This window comes from Homalodisca vitripennis, chromosome 5 (genome assembly GCF_021130785.1).
Source record: "Homalodisca vitripennis isolate AUS2020 chromosome 5, UT_GWSS_2.1, whole genome shotgun sequence".
In the NCBI taxonomy this organism is placed as follows: domain Eukaryota; kingdom Metazoa; phylum Arthropoda; class Insecta; order Hemiptera; family Cicadellidae; genus Homalodisca; species Homalodisca vitripennis.
In genome coordinates, this window is record NC_060211.1 from 93,253,340 (window position 1) to 93,280,456 (window position 27,117).

Genomic DNA, 27,117 nt, shown 5'->3' on the forward strand with positions numbered 1-27,117 from the left:
GCTCATGACACGCGAACATATCGATACTATCAGGACCTAAGGCATAGAATAACACGAACTTGAGTTGGGCTGTGGGTGTCTTGTGAGGTCTGATTAACTGTTGTCATCAGGTAGCTCAGTTAGTTGATGGGCTCATGACATGCGAACATATCGATACTATCAGGACCTAGGCTTGGCCCAAAATTACACGGACTAAAATTGAGCTGTGGGTGTCTTGTGAGGTCTGATTAACCGATGTCATCAGGTAGGTCAGTTACTTGAAGGGCTCATGACATGCGAACATATCGATACTATCAGGACCTAGGCCTAGGCCAGAATTACACAGACTAAAATTGGGCTGTGGGTGTCTTGTGAGGTCTGATTAACCGATGACGTCAGGTAGCTCAGTTAGTTGATGGGCTCATGACATGCGAACATATCGATACTATCAGGACCTAAGGCATAGAATAACACGAACTTGAGTTGGGCTGTTGGGTGTCTTGTGAAGTCTGATTAACTGTTGTCATCAGGTAGCTCAGTTAGTTGATGGGCTGACGACATGAGAATATAATCGATACTATCAGGGGATAGGCGGAGGAGGGTCTGGTCGTGGGTATTTATGATTGATAATTGTGCTTTGGTGGCTTGTGAAGTCTGATTAACTCAGGTCATCAGGTAGCTCAGTTAGTTGATGGGCCTGGCCAAAAATTAGACGGACTAAAATTGGCCTGTGGGTGTCTTGTGAGGTCTGATTAACCGATGTCATCAGGTAGCTCAGTTAGTTGATGGGCTCATAACATGCGAATACAATCGATACTATCAGGACCTAGGCTTGGCCCAAAATTACACGGACTAAAATTGAGCTGTGGGTGTCTTGTGAGGTCTGATTAACCGATGTCATCAGGTAGGTCAGTTACTTGATGGGCTCATGACATGCGAACACAATCGATACTATCGGGACCTAGGCCTGGCCCAGAATTACACAGACTAAAATAGGGCTGTGGGTGTCTTGTGAGGGCTGATTAACCGATGTCATCAGGTAGCTCAGTTAGTTGATGGACTCATGACATGCAAACATATCGATACTATCAGGACCTAGGCCTGGCCCAGAATTACACGGATTAAAATAGGGCTGTGGGTGTCTTGTGAGGGCTGATTAACCGATATCATCAGGTAGCTCAGTTAGTTGATGGGCTCATAACATGCGAATACAATCGATACTTTCAGAACATAGGCCCGACCATTTAACAGTGTATATAGTACTTCATAAAGTTTATCCAATTTTAATTTTTTATATATAATTTAAATATTTGTGTAAGAAATAATTTTTTTATGTTTTTTAAAAGTACAGTTTATAATATTGTATTGTTGTTGAGGTAATGCGATACTATTAAATTCGTTTTATTATTGTATTCAGTCTGTATAATATACACAGGCGTAACTTTCATACTGTTTGGTCAAGGCATTGTATTTCTGTAGAAGAGTGTTTTTAAATAAGCTGTAACATATTGAATCCGGGTTTCCTTGGAGGCGGAAAATTCCAAGCATTTAGCCAGGTTTTTATATACTGCAAAAAAATGGGAATAATAGTATTTATCTTTTACGATAGATTGTGTTAGAGATGAGTTCTAACTACTTATCGTATTCTGAATATTATTAAGCATTCTTATAGTCGTAAAGTTCAGTTGAATGAACAAATTGTGAATGTGCTCACATTAGGTAGTTCCTGAGTAATCGTTGTTTTGATATTGTGGCACGTCATATTTACAGTATATACAAAAATAAGAATATTTAAAAAAATAGAGGCACTGGGCACACGACTCAATGAGCGATCGTGAGTACAATTTAAACACAGATTTACTTTGTTTATGGCTGCAATATTCAAAAGTACGGTTAGTCGGTGGATTGATAAGAAATCTGTACAAAGTAATGTCCTATATAAGTGTTTTTTTTTTTTTTTTAATTCTTTTTAACATATATAGATTCTGTTGCCATAGAACGCGAAAATTACAATCATTCCTATGGGGGGGGGGTAGTGTACAGTATACCAATGACAGAAGCATTATTTAACTTTAACGAAAGATGGTTCCAGTGACGAATTCAAAGGATTTAGTGCATTCGGCATTTCAGTTGGAAAGTTTTATCCTTATTAGTAACATTTTAGTTCATTGAGGAAAGTTATTTCAAGAGTATGCTATTTTAAGGGTTTCAATTTCACACAGATTAATTTGTTCGTAGTAAATTTATTAATTACAATTTTTACAATAGTGTTCATACCATCATCAAACTGTATATATAATTGTATTTAAGCTATAAAAAATAATTCAGGTTTAGTAAAATTAGTATTTTAGAATATTTGTAGGCCTATTTATTTTACCGCCCGAAAATAGTGTATCTTCGAAAATATATTTCAATAAAGTACTAAAATCGTAATAGAGGTTACTTTTACCTAAAATAATAAATTTATTATACATTTTAACACATCGTGTACTAAATTGGCATACTTATTGTCCAGATTCAAAACATTCTTGCGTGTGGTCCGTGGGACTGCACCTCACCAAATACTCAGGTCCTTCACGTCACCAATTAATATTAATGGTTAAAACTGTTTCACTGTCTTCCAGTAATCAATATTTATGTCAGGAATATCTGATGTCGTGACCGAATAAATTGTGCGACAAAATATGAATAATGTTTCGTGTTTGTATAAAGATGCTAAATATTCTATAATGAAAATATATACTACTAAGGTAAGTAAATACATTCTTTCTTTCCTCCTCTTCTTTGCTGAATTTCAGCAGGTTCTGCTTACTTTGAGCATGGAACCTAAAGTAAATACATTGTTCGAGGCACCGCAAAGCACGAGTTTGAGGTTATAACAGCTGATCGATACTTTAGTGCCAGGCGCCATCAGCATCCGACTCGACGTGTAACAACACAATGTGTACTACTGTAACCCGCACGAAAATAGTCTGACGACATCTGAGTCGGTGAAGACGTCATATGTTCCCGCTGTGACGTATTAGACATATTGTCTGCTTGTCTGCAAAACATATGAATGAAACCGTACGTTATTTGTTTACGGTAACAGCTGATGATGTTAGTTAATATTAATCGCAACAGATGTTAAGGCTGATCAAATGTTCCATGCACATAAATCGGACAACAGTGTTGAGCACATGGTAAGGGGGAGGGGGGTTAAGACGGACCTTTGACTATATCGTGCGAGCTGCACACCACAGGACATTTGGATTGAAACAGTATTTTGCAGAGTGATATCTTAAAACTTCAAATATTGATACGCTATAAAAACTGTCGAGGCGAAAAGATGGAAATTATTTAATATCAGACACTTTAATAAGCCAGTTCATGGATTTCCAGAGCCAGATTATAGATTATTTTCAAGTTTTTGTTTTACATCTTTTGGCTAAAGGTTGAGTGAGGGCGATATATTTTAATTATTCATTATATAAGCAATGTGTCGACCTAGTGTAAACTGCAAAACGCTTACAGATTACGCAAAGGAAGTAATTAAAGTATTGTAAAGTGCTTAGGAAATAAATAGGTAGGGGCCTATATTACATTGTAACAAATCTTGGGTTCAACATAACCATATCTCAAATATTCAAACAAGTTCTTTAAGACTTAAGAGTTCAAGGACAGCATTTATTAATAAATCAATCAGTAATTACCACGATAAGTCTAAAATATTAAAATACATTTATCTAATAGTGAGTGATTATCTTTACAGTATATTACATTTATTTAATTATGATACACCGCTTATATGTTATAACAAAATGAAGAATTTTATGAAAATTTGAGTAAAACTAAACATAATGTAGGCCTATATACTTCAGAAGGACATTAGCATCAAATCTGTATTCAAGGACATAATTATCTGCTCTGTTTATAGCAAAACATACAAACAGCCTAAAAACCTAGAAACATGATATATGTATATTAAAACAGACGTGTCTGGTTAGACAATCAAAAACAAGTATACTTGATTAACCTCCTGTCAGAATATAGACAGAATGAAAAATCCATAGGTATAAACAGGAGAGTTTCACGCCTGTTTCATATTCACTTATAACTGCAGGATATAATGTCTGTGTAATGTCCATGGTAACTGGATATTACATTGGTATAATAAGCAGTATCTTTGACTTTTCAGGGAATGAGGTCTTCCATATGGGAATTATATATGGGGATATGGGGGATTGTGTTTCTGAACCTATAGATAGAGTGCTTCTATAGGCATTTAAATCTGTTTTTAAAGTTGTAATCTATTTTAATATTACAATAATTAATTCATTTTTATGAATTAAACAGACGTTAATTATTATTATTATTATTATTAGACGTTAAACATGAGTATTTGGGTATTTTTCATTACTCTCAGAATTACAATGTTAAATACTGTTCTTTAATGTATTTATAATCATTGTTTCTTTCACTTTCCTCTAGATAGCGCACATATTAATTACGATATTTTGGTTTCTTAAAATTACGTCGTCTTAGAATTGTATTTAACCTATTAAAAAGAAATAAAATTGGGATGTAGAAGTATTCCAAAAAGCGAGACCTCGCTCTGTCTACATTTAAAATTTAGTGTATTAATAATCAACTCTACAAAAACTGGTTGAAATCTGATTTCCGTTTGTGCACACACACTTTGTTAGGAACATATTAAACGTAGTTGCAGTCATAAACAACAGGTGATAATAAGTATGTAAATTGAACAGGTGGACGTGGGACTGGACACGCGACAGCGAGAACAGCTGATTGTGCAAACACGCTAAGCGGGAGGAGTGTACTGGCGCGCGAGCATGTCATCCATAGAGTAATGTTGTTACGTACTCGTATAATATTTTACTCTATGGTGCTACAATCACCCGGTCAGGGTCTCTCAATAAACTCTTGTATAATGCTGTTTAGTTTTATAATTATCGGTTTAATGTAACTCAGGTATTTAATCAATCATTTTCTGACAAAACAAGGTAGAAAAACTAAATTTTTCCCTCGTCTATATCGCACCTTGCCGGCATTTTAGGACGTTTCCGATCAGTTATGAAGCGTAAATTTGCATGGATAAATTGGCACTTTTTATTACACCAAAGTATTAGCTACTCCTTTATTATTACAAACTCGGCAATATCATGCCGCCGCCATACCTTAGTTTGCTCTATATTGCTTAGAACTTTTATAATTTAGGACATGAATCTTATAAAACACTGCTATACTTAGTAAGGAAAGAACCTTTGCGTTTGTGTCCTGAGTGGCAGGATTTTCAGGACGCTTAATGCTGACGGTAGGGGCCGCTCCTTACGGATCCCACGAAAAAAAATATATATAGCCTCTAATCTCTGTCATGACACCATGGGAGAGATGACTAGCTCTGATCCAGCCTCTTCCGGTAAAAGCAGATAGGGACACATGTTTAGTTAGGCTGGCAAAGCTTTTATCATTACAGGAGCTCCACCCACTCTGCAGTAAACAACACCTACCGATCACCTCTTCTACCCCAGAATTTAGAAATTTTCTGTTTGCCATTCCCGAATATCTATGGAGTTAACGCATCAGTTTTACTGTACCCAATAGGTTCAACTGGAAAGGTAAAAGCCACCTAGAAGTGAAGCCTCCTGTGGATGAGTATACTTCATGAGTTAGCAATATTATAGACAAAAACCTACTACTATTAGGTTGTGTCCTGAAAGGAGTACGCTTTTATCTATGATAATATATTGTGATATTTACTAATGTTCCTGATTGGGTTTTATATTTATATAATTTCATGCTTTAGTCAATTGGTTTGTTTTTTATTCAAGAAAAAAATATTGTTGTCGAACCTACAATAAAATCCTTTAAGGTTTAATCTGATTTAATCAGCACGTCATCATGTACAAAATAAATGCCAATCAAAAGTCGCTTGTGATACCAATGATGAAGGAGCATTTATAGACCTGTCTGTACATTTAAAATATTACAGTACTTTATCCCGTTATCCATAAGAGCCCTTTTATGCATGCGTTTTCGTACGGACGTTAAAAAAAACGCACGTTTTTAAATACATTGGACCATATGAGCGACTTTATGCACTGTCGTCCGTTTTTACAGCTCTTGCGTTCGACTTGCGTTTCTAAAACATGTCGCAGTGTTTTAGAAACGGACGTCAAACGCAGGGACGGACGTTTGCTCAAAGTACACGGTAGTATATGGCCGCATTTATGCAGACGCACGTCAAACGCGCGTTCCCCACTCCAAGCCGCAGTGCAGCCAACCGCCTGCACTCGTGTTGTCTGCACTGTTGTAGTTCTGCCAGGCTGTAACTTTGTCTTGTCTGACCACGTTGTCTTATGTTGCGCGTAGTTTAGTGTGTAATGGAGGGAATTAATACAGAGTTATTTAATTGATGAAGTTAAGAAGAGAGAAGCGATTTGGAATTCTTCTTCGGAGACTTACAAGGACCGAGTACTGAAGAAAAACAAGTGGTCACAACTATGTTCTATCTTCTGCTCTAATTTCGAAGACCAGACTCCTAAAGAAAAGGCTGCAACATGTAAGTTGCTCCACAAGCATCACACAACTCAAAATCTTCCCACAGTGGAAATACTTTCAGTGAAATGAATAATGGACCCAGTCTACTCTGTCGTCGTCTTCGCAGACTGCACCCATTGCACAGGATCTGGAGAATTGCACCCGGAACACTGAAAGTCCTATTAGTTGTTCTAATATGTCAGGTGTAGACTCCAATTTTAGTGAAAATGACTTTAATTAAAATACTTGGAAGAAATTTAACTGTAACTAACTTAATAGTAATATTGAATTAAAGAGAATAAAAATAGACTAGTAATTTTATTAATTATTGCCACCTTAAATCTCTATAAAATAATAATATTATTATTACAATAATATTATTGTGGTAGCATTGCTACCCCCCACCATCAATCTTTTGCATACGCACGACAGAAAATTCAAGACGCACGATATAAAACTGAAACGCACGTTACAAAATTTACGGTCCGTTTTTTTAACGTCCGTACGAAAACGCATGCATAAAAGGGCTCTAAGGAACGAGTCTTAACGTCTACGAATGTACTCTAAAACAAATTTCAAAATAACGGTCACTTTTCACAGCCATCCATCATTCGATCTGTCTTATAATATGTATTCAAATACCCTGGAGCTGGTAGGTATTAAATACGTAAATTGTATAGTGCAGGGCAGAAGAAATTGGTTAAAATATTAAGGCTATACAATGGCTAAAAAGCAGTTCTGCAACATTTTGTTGGTAAAATAGATTAACAAAAATATTTTAGAATGTTTTTTAGCTACTTGTATAGTTTGCCTAAATTATTTGTAACTGAATTAAACCGAATTTTCAGACTTGGGTTTTTCAAAATCTGTTACAAATCAACAACAACTAAAAAGCACTGTAAATTGCCGACTCAAAAGAACGTGCTAATAATAAATAAAAAATAAAAAAAGTTAAAAAAAAAACGATCTCACCTGTGATAAAAATACAAAATTCGCTGTCTGAACCTTCTTAATATAATGAATGGTAAATATTTGTCTCGCTTTCTTACGTCAGTAATAGTCAAATTGTCCTATGATATAAACAGTCACAGTTGTTTCGTTTTGACAAAATTCGTTTGAGTCCGGTGTCTCGAATGCTATTTTATAAAATTATTTATAGTTATTTATTAGTGTGGCCGCCACACGCATACACATTTAAAAGTTGCCGTCATTTTTTTAAAATTACACTAATTATTGCCAAAAATATAAGTAGAACATTTCCTACATTTGGTGTAGCAATTCAGAGCTAGTTAATTCTCTTAGTTATTGGAGCTGATACAGGAACACTTGGAATTATGCAGGTTTATTTATAGCGTTTACTAAGGGTACCAAATCTTTCTCGAGTAAAATATAAAACTTTAACAATCTGCATTGATAAATCGGCCACGTTATAACTTAACAATATAACAAGATCCAAATCTGAGACACACATTCCATAGCAGAACCTCTATAATCCGCAGTTATGAAAAGATTTGCTTCCAAATTGGGGAATATTTTAAGATTGTACTCGTGTAGAAACAGATCCAATAAACTAAACAGTCGGATGTCGCCAAGTCTGTGTCAAGTGGCGGGGCGCGCTGGGGCAGGGCGTTATCCATTTATCATCTTCCTCCTTATCTTCATCACAACTTGCTGTATTCGCAAGATATATCCTGTGGTCCTTCTATCTCTTTGTAATTTAGAAAAGCAATGTTTTTTCAAAGCGTATTATTTTACTGTGCAATTTCCACGGTGGATTCAAAAAAGAGTCAAGGAGAACTACAGGTTACAAGCTCTTGAGTAACATAACTTTTTAGGAGTTGTTGCCTCTCAGTTTTGTTGTACGTGGTAATTAAATACTACCAAAGAAATACATTAAACATCATATATTATACATAAATTGAAATTGAGATATTTTAGATCCTCTATCAAAAACCTACTACCTAAAATATTAAAACAGTGTATGGCAACATATTAATCCACAAAAATCTACTAGTACCTATATAGGAGACTGTTTTATGGAGTATGTCTTATACTGTATTAAAACCCCTAGAATACACAGCATATATGACAGGTCACCTAAGTGCCAAAATTTCTTATGGTGTTTGCATAGTGTTTTGCCAAACAATCCATACTTTAAAACATAAACCTACTGTGATGATTTTGGTTTTCTTATCTAAGTAAATGTATTATGTTAGTAATTAAAAAATAATAAATACAAAAATTTAATTCTTAAATGTTATTAAACTTTGGAATACAAACGTTGTGCAGTTTTATGATCTTAATGAATATCTCTTTATAGTTTATTTCCTTATTTATATAAGAACAAACATACTAAATTTCTAAAAAGTAAGAACGCGAGGGAGTTTTGATGTTTTGAGGTATTTGTGTAGTGTTCTACGAAAAAATAAAAATAATATTTAATCATTTCATAAAAAAAAAAAAAAAAAAAAAAAAAAAAAAAAAACAGAATGGGATCATATTTGTTCTATTATTATGGAGGGGGAGTAGGCTATAACTTTTATTATTTATTTAGATTTAAAAATTAGTAAAATTTTTAAAATTATCAAATTATAAAACACATGTTTCGTATTTTAACATGTTAATAAAGGAAAGATGGTAATTTTTTATCTTAATAAGTTTGTATACACCTTTTTAAATGTACGATATGTTACAAGTATAACTTACCAGGTTTCAAACAAGTAACTATCAGTAATATTGAGTTTTGAATTTTTTATATATTAGTGCAAGATGTTGAAAATCTGCATTCGCAAAGAAGTTGTTTCTCAAATTTGGCAAATTGCTTTCATCAACTGTGGCAAATCAAATCAAGATAGATAACCTATATTTGTTTGATTTATTGTCTATAAAAGCAGATTAAGTACAATGCCAGGTATAAAATCGTTTCTGTTAAATAATATAGATTAACACATACAGGTAAGTGGTAGAGGCGAAACAGTATCGTGATTGACAAACTTAACCAGTCAACGAACAATTTGACCATAGAGCGATCACTAATGCTTCTTTGTCATGGGATCCCATTTCTTGATATTATGACGCTATCTTCTTTGTTTAGTTTATTTTTATTTATTATATCTATTGTTCTTAGATTTCAGTAAGGAATTGTAGCATTTACCATTCTTTTGTGTCAGATAAAAAACTAGAAGATAACAGGATATTACGCAAGGCAAAACAGAAGAACATAGATTAACAGCGTTTGGAAGACTAATAATAATAGTTTTGTTTCAGGTTGTGCCACAAATCAAAATGAAGATTGTTTAAAACTTACCTATTTCCCTGACATCCAAGTAACAATTAAGAAAATAACTAGAATAACTAAAAAAAAACAATCATAGCAAAAATGTATTTAAGCAAGCTAACACGTCAAAAAAAACAAAGCTAAGACATGGAGACCATGGAATTGGAAAACAAAACATTTAATATCCATACGAGATAGTGAACACATTGAATCATCGTGCTATGGAAAAATTGGTCATAGCGGACACATTTACAAAACCAATATTATCAATTCAAAACCGGGAGACTGTACCCATAGAACTAATCAGGGAAGATTTTAATAAAGAATCAAATAATTTCAATAAAACACACAAATTTATTTAAAAAAAAACTGGCTGTATGTATTAACCAGAAATGTAGTGATCGTTGACTAGTCATATCGATCGTCGATTTGTTAATAATACGAAGTCCACTCCCTTCCGCTCATATGCACAAGTTAATATGTATCATCGTCAGTTTCGGTTTAACATTATTGTTTCTGAAAATATATCATCATAGTGACAAAAAATACTTTAACCAATGATCGAGGCAGTACAACTTGGATTACAATCTAAAACAGCTTAAACACATAAGAGCTTAAGCTTAAACACATCTCCAGGTTAAGAGTTTTATCCATGTTTGAAGCAGCTCCGTCAGCTGACAAAGTACCCTTCCCCCTTTTCTTAAACCAAGCCTACTTAAAACTATTCAAAGAACTCATAGAAATCCCGAAACGCTAATAAAAAAATTATTATGGTTTGAACTAAGTTCAAGGCCAGGTTCATTGTTTTTAATTTTATACCTGAAAGTACGTAGAATGGTGTGCAGGGATAAAGCCTTATGAATATTAAAATGTTATTAGTAGTATTAGACTCTTAAAGGGAAAGTTCTGTTGAACCTAAATGTGCGAAGTTTGTGATAAAAGAGTTAGATATCACAGTACTATTCGGCATCCACATCTGGGGAGTACAACACCAGTCTTTTGTCACGTCATGAAGAGCTTAGGCTAAAAATCATAAAAATCGGGTTTTCAGCCAATAACTACAAGCATCCAGTTGGTAATAATATTCATTATAATTTTTTAATATAATCTGAAATGATAAATATGAGTTCTTTATTCTTTATTCCGATGGTAAATACTTGCCAATCAATATACATAACTATTATAATACCATATTGAATTGAATTGATTGTGATTTAATTTAATTGTTTTCTAAACAGTTGCTTTCCTGTTACAAAAATATAACGTAAACATTATTAGTTCACTTGTTATAATTATTGCAGTAGAGTTAAATTAAACAATTTCAAATTGTGATTTATACATATTATTATAAATGATTAAATAGGTCAAAATAGTCCATGCATCTTATTTTAACAGTTGTTTTATGTTAGCTAACTTATCTTTAAAACTCGTAGCCTAATACTTGATAAAACAATAAACATCCTTGTAAAGATACAATTACATAATTAACTATCTTAGTGATTGTCTGTGAATTAATAATTTATAGTTAAAGCACCAATTTTCGGTTTTTAAAGTAGACCTCTTTAAGGACAATGATTTGGAAGTCTCGTTTGAATCAAATGCCTATTTTCTGGTTTACATACAATCAAATTACCTTTAATAAATCGTTTATTTAGACTACATTAATGTGTAGAGGAGGCTTTCATAACAATACCTCAATAATGTCATTGAGAACAATTCCGCTTATCAAATTAATTTTTTATGTTTTGTTTATTAATAAAACGTTTTTCGATATACGTTCACGTATTTCAATTCCATGTCTATTTTTTATTTCTGAAAATACTCTGATGAATATCAAACATCCTGAAATTTAACATTAGCTTAAGTACTTGCTATTGAAACGTTAGATTGCTTTAAAGCCAGAGATCATACTTGTTTCTTAGCATAAAACTTATACATTTGTTATGTTGTTGTTGTCTCTGAAAAATTGCTTGAATATGACGTGATTAAGAATGACATTAGAGAGGTACAATGAGACCACTAAACCATACTTTCTACAGTCAATTCTGTTTTAAAGTAATGGACAAGTAATCTCAATTAGACCTAAAGAATTTTGAATACAGATTAATACTATTTTGAATTAAAGATTGAAATAACTTTTTGTTGGAATATATTCATAAGTAAAGTATGTTTTTAATTTTATATCACTTATATTTTTGTTGAAAACGTCTAATTCTAGGTTACTTAAACTACTTACATCTAACTTATTTTTACGGGCTAATTTTATCCTGTTATATGTATATAAGGAATCTAAAGATATAATATTTTTTATCTTAAATCTAGTCATAATATGTTTTTGAATTTTAGAAAGGTTTGAGATATTTTTATTACCCCAAGTGGTTATTGAATAATTTAGAAAAGACATGACAAATGCTGAAAATACAGATTTTTAAAAGTTTTCTTCCTTACATACATATAATGGTTTAACAACTTTTTTAATTTGTTTTTCAATACACTGGATGTAAGGAAAACTGTATAACAAACCCTTTCTCTGTAGTATAGAAATTATATATTTGCCTACGAATGGAGAACACGTTTTGAAATCAATAAGTAAGTTTAATGAAGTTTTTAACCATAGGACATGTATTTATAAGAATAAACCATTTTTATTTTTTTAATTGGCACATCGATCAATAACGGCACGAACTATATTAGATTATTCTCTGTCCGCGCAATACGTGATAAATGACGCCCCTAATAGCTTACATGGCGATGTGTTACCACAGCTCTAGCTGGGCTAATGATGATTTTGCTCACACCCCATCCACTCACCATGTTCGATCAATCAATCAGCACTTTTCGTGTGCATTTAACCTATGTAACTTTGTGCCAAGTCCTACATTGTTTACAAATGCCAGATTAACAAAAGATCAAACCTATGTTAAGTCATAAGATCTAGTTTATTTTGAATAAATTCATACACGCTAATCAATTAGAGCTTTTTATTGGTAAGTACCAATTATATTTATCGTAACGACTTTATATGTCATCTTGGAATCATCTTAATTCTTGTGAATGTAATGTGTTTGCAACATTAAACATGCGTGATTGCTGTACAAAATAAAATGCTTTTATCCCACTGATGATGTTACAATAAAATAGCTACAGAGATTTAAACATTTAAACTAAAGAGATTAAAAACTATGTTAAACTAAAATGTAAGCATGGTATTTTAAAAATCGTACTATAAATATTAATGTTCAAAATATAATTGTTAAAACCCAATAAAGCCTTAAAAGAACGTCGTTATCCTTTCGTATGTCCGTCTGTATGTCCTTGTGTCAATAACTCTTGATGGAAAGGTCCTAAAGACATGAAACTTGGTAAACATATTTTTTTTATCGCAAGAAAGACCCAGCCCTATTCATTTTGAAATCGAAAGGTTCAAGGCAGTCCATCTTTACTTGGTGTGCTACCTCTTTTTTGCGTTCTATCGAATCTTTTGATATTCCGTTGTATCGATTTTATTTCTTAATCTAGTTTGATTTTAAAATATGAATTTTAAAATGTTTTGATCATAAACCTGAAGTAATACTTAGGCTGTTTTCATTGGTTTCTGAGGTGTTTTTCGTGTATCTAATGATATACTCAAGCCCTTCACTACAGGTGACCCTTTTTTGAATACACAGCATCAAAGACATTCATGAATTACTACGGAAACATGATCCACGAGGTTACCCTAAAATAAGAAATCATAGCTGTTTATTACTGCGGAACTCTGAGGAAACACGAAAGTCTTTCTTTTCCTCCAACAAAGAAGTATTTTCATTCATTCCATGTCTGTAAAAACCCTATAGTCGAATTTAGTTGGGTAGTTGTGGGTAACTAGACGTACGTCATACAAATTTAAGAAGTTTTAGAATTTATAACTCACGCAATCTGTGATTGGTGCACTAGTGCTCATCTCAAACTAAATCTCTATATTAACTTAAACATGTTACAAATCCTAACAATTTATGATAATACTTTAGTGAACTTGCTACAAAGAAATTAATGTTCTTACTGCGTTAAACTCTGGAATAACTCCAAAGTTCTGTTGTAAATCTCTTTACATTTGGATAAAATATCGAAAGTAATTATGTTTTACAACTTTACAATTACATTTCCATTCTCTTAAGAAATTGAAGGGTATAAAAATCTGTAACTTATGTAAGGGAATCTTGTTTCATATCAGTGATTAAATAATAAAAGTCTCCACACAAGGACACTATGAAATTGTGTATGTTTTTGGATAGTAAGGTCACACGTTTGAATCTCCTACGTCTGTTTTGAGTTTATTTACAAATTTATTTATTCTACTATTTTCTCGTTTTTCATAAAACCAATGTAAAAATACCCACTAACGCTCAGCCAAATGCCATGAAGTGACATTTGCCATCATCTAACTCAGTGTTCTTCATATATAAATGTAGTTTCATGCAGTTTCAAGTATATAGATTAGTTCGTTAAGATACGTCATTATCGTGTGGACAGACAGGCAGGCAGAAATACTAACAAACAGACAGAAATGAAATTGTTCCATCCTCATGAGTGATATGCTTCGCTAAAACTCAACCAATAAGTGGAGTTTCATGTAAAGTTTAAAGTCTACAATTGAAATCGTTCTCGAGATTTCCTGCGGATAATTAGGCATTATCTGTGTAGAAATAACTTTGATCTTCACAAACAAAACATTATCTGTGTAGAAATAACTTTGATCTTCACAAACAAAACATTATCTATGTAGAAATAACTTTGATCTTCACAAACAAAATTTCAAATTATTTCGTTTTTTGGTACATGCAACGGAAAACAAACATACTGGCATATGAAAAGACAGACATGCAGGAGGAGAATGCTACCAAAAACCCTTATATATAGCTTAGCGAAATATACAAAATGTATAACTCAATTCATTCTCAAGATATTTCCTAAGCTATATAGTTTGCTAATGCTTAGCCAAATCCCTTAGAGAGACTTTCATCTTCATCGAACTCCTTATATAGAAAGGCTTCATGAAATACTTTAATTCAGTTGGACAGTTTGTTTTAAAGATACCGTGCGGGCATACAGAAAGATAGAGAGAGACAGACAGATATAAATACAGTTTTCTATCCCCTCCCATCCCCGAAAGTAATAAGCTTCGCTAATGCTCAGAAACTATACTAAAAATATGATTATTGATCTACAATATGTTTGATTTTGGATCCATATAATAGAGACTGTACAGGCAGGACACCCACGGCACTGTGTAACTCGGTGTCATGTTAAAAGCGCCCTGTAGACGAGCCCGCAAAATTGACGCAAGGATTGTATCGCAATAGCCAAACCACATGATTGAAGGCGCTGCGAATATAAACAGTGTGGTGGAGCTGCACCATCACCGCAGCATCGTAAGCTATGGCAGGAGATTATTCAATATTTAGGTATACATTCATCAACGAAGTACGAGTAAAACAAAGTTAATTCGTATTAAAATGTTATTTTATTTTCAGTCATGGTTAATTTATGAATGTGTTCTGTATTTTATGAAAATGTATCTAACAAAAATTAATCAACTTAAAAACTGCCACTTTTCTTGTATTCCTGTTGAGAATTTTAGTTTGCTCACCGGTGCGATCTGAGCCAAAACGGTCCAGTATTTGAGAAAAAATTTATAAATATTTCACATACTAAAACTAAAATGTAAAAATTAATATTTTTTTGAGAATACTTAAATTATTCAAAGTTAATACCATAATAATTGTTAAGTCTGTGCCAAATTCTTTGCTGAATTAAAAACTAATGAAGTAACAATTGAAAAATGTAGTGCACAAATTTAAAATATATGTTCATATTAATGATTAATCGGTGAACAAACATACAAGTAATTATTAATAAATTGTTGACTAATAAGTGATTTTACTAATAGTGATTGTTAAATAATTTGGAATGCATTTGATTTGGTAACAGGCAACTATATAGTATAATGTAAATTAAAAATCATGTACTGCAAATGGGTTTGCACACAAGCTGTAACACGATAATGTTAGGGTGAAGCGAGGGTTCAAGATATTTTAATCTTACTTTCCAAATAAATGCTGTAGTCTTTTATCTCGTTATTCCAGATATTTTGTACTATGATTTTAGGATCCTAAATTTAAATTACTACGTTCTTTTGTTTTAGCCTAAAACTTCATTTTTCACATCAATATGCAAGTGTCATCAATGTATTTAACATTTTAATATTTCTATGTAGATTACATTTCCACCCCAGCGTTGTGCTCTCGGAGGTTGTGTCAACATCTCCGTATTGTAAGATCTCATCATTTTTCTGAATACATTGTACTGTACACACGTGCTAACACTGATCGAGGAACTGTACTGCACGTCCACAAATGCATGTGTAAAATTAATCAGTCACTGACACTTCTGGCACGTCAGTAAAAGGTCCTACTGAGGTCTGTGGGTGACGCCCACGTTTTTTATGAAGTCTCATGCCTGCCAAGAACATTTTCGATCAATAGTCAATTATTGTGACAGGAGACTGAACAGCGGAAGCTCCGCCCGACATGTCTACGACAGGGCGCTCTCCAGTCAACCGTTACGCAAGTTAGACAACCGGAGAGCGTTGCTGCGACATTTTTTTCTATTCAGCTCTCTACATTGGTTATAAAGGCTCATGATATAATGTACAAAATGCGTCAGTACCAAGAGTAGGCCTACACACAATACATTTTTTTAGATTTCAGCCAATCCTGACATCGGGTTAGGATTTTAACTGATTCTCAATGTTCCACTTCCCTCGATTACACAGCTATCCAGGAGCCAAGAGCCAGTTTTTATTTTGTAAGGACACAAAACATGTTATCACAAAAGAGGAATTTTTCCTTAAGAAAAAAATGGGTCGTCAGCCACACAAGTATTAGTGGTAATTAAATGGAAGGTTATATGTATTTTAGTGGGTTAATAACATCAAAATATAGTGAAAATGATTTTTCTCAAGTCATAACACATAAAAAAAAACTAACAGACACATAAACCAAAATTAATCGTCTGCAACGCATACAAAGACTATTTCGTTGAAAATAGCGATTTCTAATAATTTTATCTCGTTGGTGAAATAATTATTGTTTACAAGTCTGACATATGGTTTTAAGTGTGTCAAGTCAAAAATATATAATCTGAGGTAAAAAATATTATTTGATATGTTTAAACCCTTTCGATAAATTTAAATTTAGTCCTTCCTCAACTTGCATCAATTTCTTCCTTGGACGAAACTTCTTGCATTGAGTTAAAAAAAAGATACCACTTGTGTACTTAAAAATACAAATTGGCTCTCATGTTCTGGCCTAATATAGTAAATCTACCAAAGTTGATACTCATGAAATATTTATATTAAATTAATTAAACGTTAAAAAATATTTGTTGTAATAAGTAGTCTACTGAGTGACAGTTCGATGGCGGGTCGAAAAAGGGGGCTCAAGCTCGTTCGAGCGAAAGCGACCATTACGATTTGGACCTATTGCGTGATCCTTAGAGAAGCATTAGCCGCAGAACATCTCATTAAGGAACTGCACGATATACTTAACATTGTTATGGGTGCAATAAACGTCATTAAAACACTCCTAAATATAAGATTTTTTTAAACAAACGTACAAGGACATGAGATCTGACCGCTCATGTTTTAATCTTAAGTAGTTCTTGTTGGTTGTCTCTTGGTAACATCCTTTCTAGGACGTTTGAGGCGAGACACGAAATATATGCTTACTAGAAGTATAAAAACCATGCCATTGCCGATATACTGTATGTATTTATAAGAACTTTGTATCGAATATAGCTTTCCTTTATTGAATTATTAGAAAAGTTGAACATACTAAATAAGTAATTGCAAGAAAAGAAGAAAACATCTTAAATCTATCAGACATAGTGGGGGGTTAAAACCAACTTGATTTGCGGAAGCCTATCATGGCTAAAGGTAAATACAATAGATTTTCCGCCTTGAAAAGATTTATTGAAGAAATATCTTTCCAAACTCGGTGTATTTTTATGAACATCTCCCTATCAACGATGTCAAATCTATAATGTGGGTTTATCCGTTTAACAAAGAAATGCAACTAAACGTTGAAGAGAGTGATCAACTGGTTGATTTCCAAACAGATACTTAATTAAAGACTGCATTAAAAACGAATTATTTGCTAGATTTTGGTGTAATGTCGAAAAAGTCAACCCGAAAATTGCCAGGAAAGCGTTGCTTGTGTAGATACCCATTGCTACCTCCTACCTTTGTTACCAAACTTATACTTACCAACTTAAAAATAATTTTTTTAATTAGTTTCGAACATGAGTCCATATTTTTATGTACTAATTAAAGGGAAATCTCATCCTTCGCACAGACTTTCACATGACCACAAATATGTCCGATTGGCTTGAGTGAAACTTTAAACGAATATTACGTGAGCTGTGATGATTTGAGTACATATAATCGGACTAGCTAAATTGTAATTTTACAAAGCAATCGTTGAATTATTAAAACAATATTTAAAATTCTTTGGTTAAAGTTTATTTTTGACGATGGAAGGATCGTGAAGGAAACAGGATTTTTCCTGACATTTGCCATCGTTCAGTGATACAAAAAATCAATAACACTACGTTTCGAAATCAGATTGCAGATCTCGAAACGTAGTGTTACTGATTTTTTGTATCACTGAGCGATGGCAAATGTCCGGAAAAATCCTGTTTCCTTCAATATTTAAAATGTTAAACGCGTTGTACTTTAATTACTTCCCTTCTTCATCGACTCTACTGAGATGAGTTGAGGGGCGGAGCGCTGCGGAAAGTAGCACAAACCTAAAGGCAGCCTTGAGTCCAAAAAGTTTGGGGAACACTGTCCACACACTATTGACTCATTCGTGACAGAAGGAAAGTCGATCCGGTCGGTAACAAATGGTTGCTACCAATAAAGCAATTTGTGATAAATAAACCGTTACGATGTATATTTCCCCTGTGCCCGAGAATATTCTAAAGGAGGAAAGCCGTGATGAGGAGATTTGCTTCCAAGCGGGCAAATATTTATAACGCTATAAGGCTCTCAAGGAGCTGATCCAATAAAGTCAGCGGTCGGACAAGACTAAGTCCACGTCAAGAGCCATGACGCGTCGCGCTGGGAGGGATGTGGGACGTTTAGTCATATATCACCCCCTTCTCGACTTCAACACAAACTGAGATGTTTTCTGCGGCCTCCATTACCCCGTCTAATTTATAAATATATAATTTATGTTGTTCTAAAATGTTCCTGACATTCGCTTAATTCAGACCTGGTTGCGTATAAAAATGAATCGTTTACTTTGTTTGTCTATCTCTTACACTCAATTAAACTGAGTTTAAACTGTACATAATTCTCTCGATAGCTTTTTCAAATACAATTGAAAAAAACAGCTAAAATTATTCTTTACCGTGTTTATCTTAAAGTATTGGGAGCAAGCAGAAGCGCTGCTGAACAATAATATGCAGCAAGTTCGAAATATAGTTTATGTGGTAGGCCTACAATCCTCGTTTTATAATAGTTGAGCTCATAAAGCTAAAAGTTAATGAGTTAAAATCTGAATTAAATTGTATAAACATATATTCAACCACTTTTTCACGTACTCATAAAGATGGTGTATGGAGAGTCACCACATAATGTTAAACACAGTGGGCAATCATCTTAAGTATTCTCCGTATGAGTGTTTCATGAATAAGCTTTATCTGACTTTTACTAAAACTAATACATAAATTTTGCGGAGAATATTTTGTTTTACTTTATCGTATAAAACAGATTATGCTGATTTGGTCGTTAGGAGGCTGGTCCAGCCGGCGCCAATCTCCCCCCCCCCTCACTACCCACTCGTTGTACCCCCCTCCACAACACTATTGGGGTGAAGGGTGGTACTTCAACACCCTCTGACAAAATAACCACCGCTTCGATTTGATTTTATTACTCTTTTGAACTACATTCACATTGACCTTAAATCAACCCACTCCATCGAGTCTACGCCTTTTAGGCTCATCTTTACCCTATATAAACATATGAAAATACATAAAGTTTAAGACTTTTTTCATGCCTTTACCCATTATAACCATATGACAATCCAACGAGTCTATGCCTTTTAGGCTCATCTCCAACACCGAACAGTGATGAAGACCACGCATTGGTACTTAACTATTTACAGCATTTTGACCTTATTTCTATTATAAATATACAAAGTCATATTAAGATATCGTGAGTGAAAGTATGTATACTGCCATATTGAAAATTACAAAGGTAATACTTTGTTTGTGTAAATAACAATTATAAACATCTATCTAAAGTTTGTATTTTATTTTGTATACTTTCAATGTATAAATAACAAAAAAAAACATGACATATAGTACACTATAGTATACATATACTGTACTATATTATACTGTATATATATACAGTACTATATGTCATGTGTTTCATCGACACTTGTAAACAAGTTAATAATAAGTAAATAAAAACATAACAATACATGTGACAACGTTATATAAAAAAAATAGTGTCAATCTCAATCTAGGATATTAAAGTAGCCACATACTCTATATAGATATAATTGGTAAACACATAACAAGACAGACAGAGAAAACATTTTAAAAACGACTAAGTATTCTACAAAAGTGAACTTTATTAAAAAATATCTTAAATTACTCCATAATAGTTCCGAAATACCTTGCCATTTAAACACCCAATTTAGATCAGTCTATGTAAAGAGTACCTTCACGTGATAAATTTTAAAAGTATTTTACATCTCGATTAACACTAACTCACTTTAACAGTTAAAGCAACAAAAACCGTTATAAAACTCAAGAACATAACAAGTTAAATGTAAGTAATAGACTTGTAGTTTATTTTAATAAAATAAAAATACTATTCGTAACAGAAATGATTAAACAATCGTAAAACCATAGACACTTTCAAAGCGGTTTTCGTTATATTAAAAGGTCTTAACACGTCAAAATTATTATTAGGTTTCACATAAATCTTACAGCTTTATTAACCAACGGATCATTGTAAAATAGCATTACTTTTTAGAATATACATGCCAAGAGGTTATTTATTTAATATTTCACTACACGATACTAATACTGTGAAATTATAACTCGTAGATGTTTACTAAAACACCGGTTTGTTATCTAACCTAAGGACACCACCCCAATGGCTACAAAGCTGTCAACTGAAACATTAAAATATGGAAAGTTCTTCAATTAATTACCTCGAAATTTTACAAAGATTGTTTGTCATAAAGAGCTGGATAAAAATATGAATCACAGATTTGGTATCCTACCAAATGTCCAAATTTTCAAAGAAAACTAAACTAAAAAATCTCAAAAATAACTAAATTAGCCTATAAATCTACACAACAAATATTGTTATCCTACAGTTTTTACAATCGGTTCAACTCCAATGTTCAATCACTCCTTAAAAATGTTGAACGTTTAACAACTACTAAGACGAATGCCACCAAACATTACTCAGATATTCATGATATCTAACCTTAAGATTAGCAGATTCAGAGCAAGTAAAACATTTATGTTACTTCTCAGGTGTTAGAAGTTTAGTTTAGCTCTTATATTTAGAAAGTTGTATATCATTGTTCAATGTCAATGAAATGATAATTTATCGTTTCTCTCTCTATTTTTCAACACTACGAATGTACAGTAAAGTAATTAACGGTAAACTTGGTTTTCTCAACACGAAAATACTGAAATGTTTACAACCATATTCACTAAATCACACGCTTTAACTGTTTCAGTATGACAATCTCAGTTTGTAACAGTTAACTTAATTTTCTCAATACGAATTTATTGAAAAGTTTACAACCCTACTATCTAAACTGCACGCTTTAACTGTTTCAGCTAAATAATCTCAGTTTGTAACAGTTAACTTGATTTTCTCAATAAGAATTTACTAACATGTTCACAACCATATTCTCTAAATCACACGCTTTAACTGTTTCAGCTAAACAATCTCAGTTTGTAACAGTTAGTTACTTTTCTCAATAAGAATTTACTAACATGTTTACAACCATATTCTCTAAATCACACGCTTTAACTGTTTCAGCTAAATAATCTCAGTTTGTAACAGTTAACTTGATCTTCTCAATAAGAATTTACTAACATGTTTACAACCACATTCTCTAAATTCCACGCTTTAACTGTTTCAGCTAAATAATCTCAGTTTGTAACAGTTAATTAATTTTCTCAATACTAATTTACTGAAAAGTTTATAACCATTCTTTCTAAACCACACGCTTTAACTGTTTCAGCAAGATAATCCCGGTTTGTAACAGTTAACTTGATTTTCTCAATACGAATTTACAGAAATGTTTACAACCATATTCTCTAAATCACCGCTTTAACTGTTTCAGTATGACAATCTCAGTTTGTAACAGTTAACTTAATTTTTTCAATACGAATTTACTGAAATGTTTACAACCATATTCTCTAAATCACCGCTTTAACTGTTTCAGTATAACAATCTCAGTTTTTAACAGTTAACTTAGTTTTCACAATACTAATGTACTGACAAGTTTAAACCCATTCTCTTTAATCCACACGCTTCAACTGTTTCAGCAAGACAATTCCGGTTTGTAACAGTTAACTTGGTTTTCTCAATACTAATGTGTTGAAAAGTTTACAACCATTCTTTCTAAAGCACACGCTTCAACTGTTTCAGCAAGATAATCACAGTTTCTAACCGTTAACTTGGTTATTTCAATACAAATGTGTTGAAAAGCTTAAAACAATTCTCTCTACACCAGACGATTCCAACTGTTTCAGCAGGATAATCACATTTTGTAACAATTGGATTGTTCTTATCAACTGTTTCAGCAGCAGCATACGGCTTTTACATCACATGACATTCAATATTAATTTCTCTCTGTACCTCCCCTGTTTTTTACGAAACTAAAATTATTAGAAATAATATTGATTATTGGGTAATCTACTATTACGTACAAAGTGCACAGCCTTGTCGGTTGCTATATTAATACTGCTTAGAAACAAAACAAACCATAAGTCTAAAAATAATTACTGTGCTAAGAAGTTTCGCGTAATGATAGAAAATTCATTTTTTGGGCTTATAACCTACATAAAACAAACTGTTTTACACATTTTTGTATTTTTTAAGTAAATGAAAATGCTACATTTAATTAATACCATTTAAGTATTAATTAGTGGAGTTCTTAATTCAGTAAAATAGCGTTTCCTTTCTGAGGAACAAAAGATAATTGCGAGCGATTTTCGTAAATGTATTTATAGAAATTATTGTAACAAGCAAATTTCAGTAACTCCCGCACTAAATGGAAAGTTCATTAATTGACATTTTACAATCTATACAGCTAATATAAATACATGAAATGATTGAAATATGAAATACTGAAACTTCTGAAATTTCTGAAAACTGAGTACATAAAAAAGGAGACGTTACATAGATTTAGAATGGATTTTGGTAACAGCACGCGGAACACCAACTGGAATCTTGCCAAATATTGAATGGGTCAGTACTAAATGTATAACGTTAATTTAATTTTAATTTTACCAAAATATAGCATTTCTTGCATAATTATCTAATTATTTATTCGTAAGCTCATTAACTTGTGAACTGGACCCAAAAATAGTATGAAATTAAATACTTTATCACTATGATTAAATATTTCTTAACCATATACTGAATTTCAAAACAACTTTATGCGACAATAGTGCCCATGCCCTCCACCATATTGTGTAATGACATTTTAACAATGTGAGAGTTCGCTCTCATATTGTTTAATAACTTTTAATAATGAAATGAACTGTAGGTAAATTGGTGAGCTTGGTCATCTGTTATGTCAACGACGACCACCTTACAACATCATGGTCTAGGTAATATCCATTTTATTATGGATGAAAAGCGTTGGAAAATGCACATAGGCAACAAACGTTTTATGTGGCCTACCACTGCACGGTGATGGCACTATAGTATTCTGGTCCACATATGGTGGCCCACGTATCTTATATTAAACATTACCGGGTGCTAGACACAATCCCATGTCTGTGATTCTAGTGTAACGTACACAAATATACGTGTATACACCTTGTCAGAGGAATTCGTTTGGCATGTTTGTTACTCTCTGCCAGAGTTGCTACCTAGCTGGTGTAATATAATTGGTTGGTCAAAAAGTGTTATTATCTTGACATCAGATTTGACCGTGTCTAATTCTCGTTAATTATAAGCATTCGAGTAGACTTATTTTTTATAATATTAGCAGTATAATTCCTTTAAAATGGTAAAAAATTAATTTTACAGTACCCATAAATTTCCATACTTTTATTCTGCTATAGCGACATCCCATACCCGTACAGTAGTTGACTTGGGCATTACAAATTTCACAATTCAATGTACATATTTTAAAATATCATTTTAATACTAAATTCTTTTCACAAGCTTCTATTTAGCACTTGAATTTTAAAACCCTAAATCAGAATAGCCCTCGGATTATACAGTCTAGGGAACATTCCCTGCTTTAACAATGTTTGGTTTGGTAAAAACGAAATCGCAGACACCATCACAGGCTAAAAAGCCTTTATATGGAACGATTAATTATCTTTCTCTTCCCGGAGTAGGTTAATCTGAAGTGCTAAGGTTGGACGCCTCGCGTAATGGCTTCAATGTAATATTCAATTCAATGCGAAATAAAATAAGAACTACAATATGAGAAACATAAAACTTATATATCCAAGACAATAATGGCAGCAATTTTATATATTTATAATTGTGTCACACGAGTATTAAAAATGTACTTAATAGCAATGAAATTAGTACATATATAAACACTATTTTATAGCGTGTTTCACAAGTATGGCTACAATATGCTATTGCATTTGACTTACAACTTTTCCTTTTCTTACTGTATTTTAGTGTCAATTTATAATACAAAATGTGTAATCTATAAGAACGCTCAAAATTATTTTTCAGATTCCCCATTTATACTCAAAAACGTTTACTCTTATAAATTTGTATTTATTTTGAGTTTTTTTTTTTTAATTAATTTTAAGTATCAAAATCGTATTCCTTACTGTATACTATATATTAATTGTAAAGTGACTAATGTTCTTATCAGGAACGTTAACATTTTAATTTTCTTATGTTATTTTTTACAGTCTCATAGATACGTTTATAATTACAATTATTGGTAACTGTATTTTTACATTTAAGAATTTTTCAGAACTCCTCTTTTTTGTGTAAGACAGTGACACTTATTCATTGAATCAAAATATTGTATGTTAAATCTCGTGTTAATATAGGAGTTGAACCAACATTGACTTATACAGTATGTATAACAGACTCTGAACAATTTTTTATGTAATGTTTCATTAAAAACATACGTTTAAAAATATAACGTAAAAATATTAGTATAGGCCTACACTAGTAAAAGTATGATGAAAGTTTATGAATATTTTATTTAACCTAAATGCAATACTTTTATTCATTCAATTATATTTTTAAACTGTATTTTAGTGGCAATGTATAATACAAAAAGCTAATACGACTGTTGGTTAAACTATGTTCAAACGAGTAGCCAGGTGACATCGCTACTTGTAATAAAATGGATGAAAAACTAATTTTTCAAATCAGTACGGAAATAACTGACAATAAATACACGATCCCAGGCTCGGATACACAACTGTCTACCAGTGAGGTATCGCACACAGGCCGGGTCCATTATATCTCCGCAGGTAAACTGATTGTGAGCTTGATATATATAACAGGCAAACACATGACTCGCTGCTGTAAGTGAAATCAGCGAGTGACAGTAAACTGTTGATTGTAAACCACCGGAATATCTCAGGTACAAAGGTGTACTTACGGTGAGAGGAATGCCCGGGCGCACACCACCCCCGCAAAGTTCGATACCGACTGACACCTCGACTCCCCCCTGCCCCGACCGTCACTGGAGCCACCCCTCCCTGACGTCAGTGGTAGAGGAGGGGGGATTGATCATCAGCTGATTGTAAACAAACACTTCATTGTTGACGTCATATAATCCCTAAGTATCTCGAGTGGATTAAACATTCGTCCATGTCGGTGAAACTAGGTGACAAGCTTAATTTATAAAAGCATTTTCCTTGATTTTAAATGAAGCTGGTGTGTTTATTAATCATTAAATAAATGCAAATAATGGATTTAAAATAGAATTTTAATTTACTAAAATTGATAGCTATTTGTTGGAGTTTAGATTATTCGTACACAAATTATATCATGAAAGCAAATAATACCAATGAAAAGATAGTCGTGAGAGTTTTTATGATAGTGAATATAAAAAACTTATTAACATTAATGTTATTTGATTAATATGTTTAACATTAAAAATTGTTTAGTTGTTTGTTTTCATTAATTTATCAAACTCATAATGTCTTTATTTAGAACAGCGTGCACTAAACAATAGCTTCAACCATCAATAACAAAATATGTATTTTATTAGTATAGGTTAAAATAATTAGTATGTGCTAAGTCAGAAACTCCTCAACACTATGAGGGTTCTTTGTCTAAAGAAGCTTTCTTAATACTTTCCCAATAACATCATCGCTCTCCAGTCTCAGTTGCTCCGGCATTGAGTTAAAAGTGTTCACACCACTAAAAATAAGATGGTTTTGGAAAAAGATAGTTCTGTGTGCGGAAATTCAAAAATTCAATCCACTGTGAAGCCAGACTCGAAGAGATTAATTCTTCTGAACAACCAAAACTGTCGAAATTATATAAATTGCTGAAAATATCAATATATTGTTTTCCTTAAACAGACATATACGGTACACGAAAATCGACTGCTTTTGTTAAAGTTAAAGTGCAGAAATGAAAAGATAACAAGCTTGCCAGGTTCTCAAAGCCCTATTTTCCAATTTATAAAGAGATGTGTGCTTTCATGGCCTAAAACCGCAACACAGTATGAGAGATATGGATAGATAATTCCATAGTAGGCCACAAGAGAGCTTTCCTGTCAGTCAGAGAAGACAGTCGCTTCGAAGTAATCCTAGAACTGAGTCTTTTACAAACTGGTTTTACGCGAGTGCCATAAAGTGTTTACCAAGAAAGACAAAAGAAATGTACTATCAAGAACCGGCGTCACTTCTTGATTTCTTATACAAAAGAAATTACAAAGGAGTTAAAAATCCTTCATTCGGTGATGCAAACCTCAATAGCCGATTTTTTTTCTCGACAACAAACGGTTGTCACGAAACCATAAGTAGACCATTTATTTTCTCATATAATTTTACGGTCTTTATCC

At 32.8% G+C, this 27,117-nt stretch overlaps 1 protein-coding gene across 3 annotated transcripts in view; it reads right to left on the bottom strand.

The window, feature by feature from the left end:
* The window catches only part of LOC124362527 (mucin-5AC-like), a 200,124-nt gene extending 174,360 nt beyond the window's left edge, over window positions 1-25,764 (bottom strand). For 2 of the 3 annotated variants that reach the window (XM_046817111.1, XM_046817110.1), the window contains exon 1: window positions 25,702-25,754. The gene's annotated coding sequence lies outside the window, so the exon portion shown is untranslated. Of the gene's footprint in view, window positions 1-25,701 lie in introns of all 3 variants that reach the window. The other variant, XR_006922470.1, reaches the window with a different exon arrangement.
* Window positions 25,765-27,117: the final 1,353 nt, after the last annotated feature.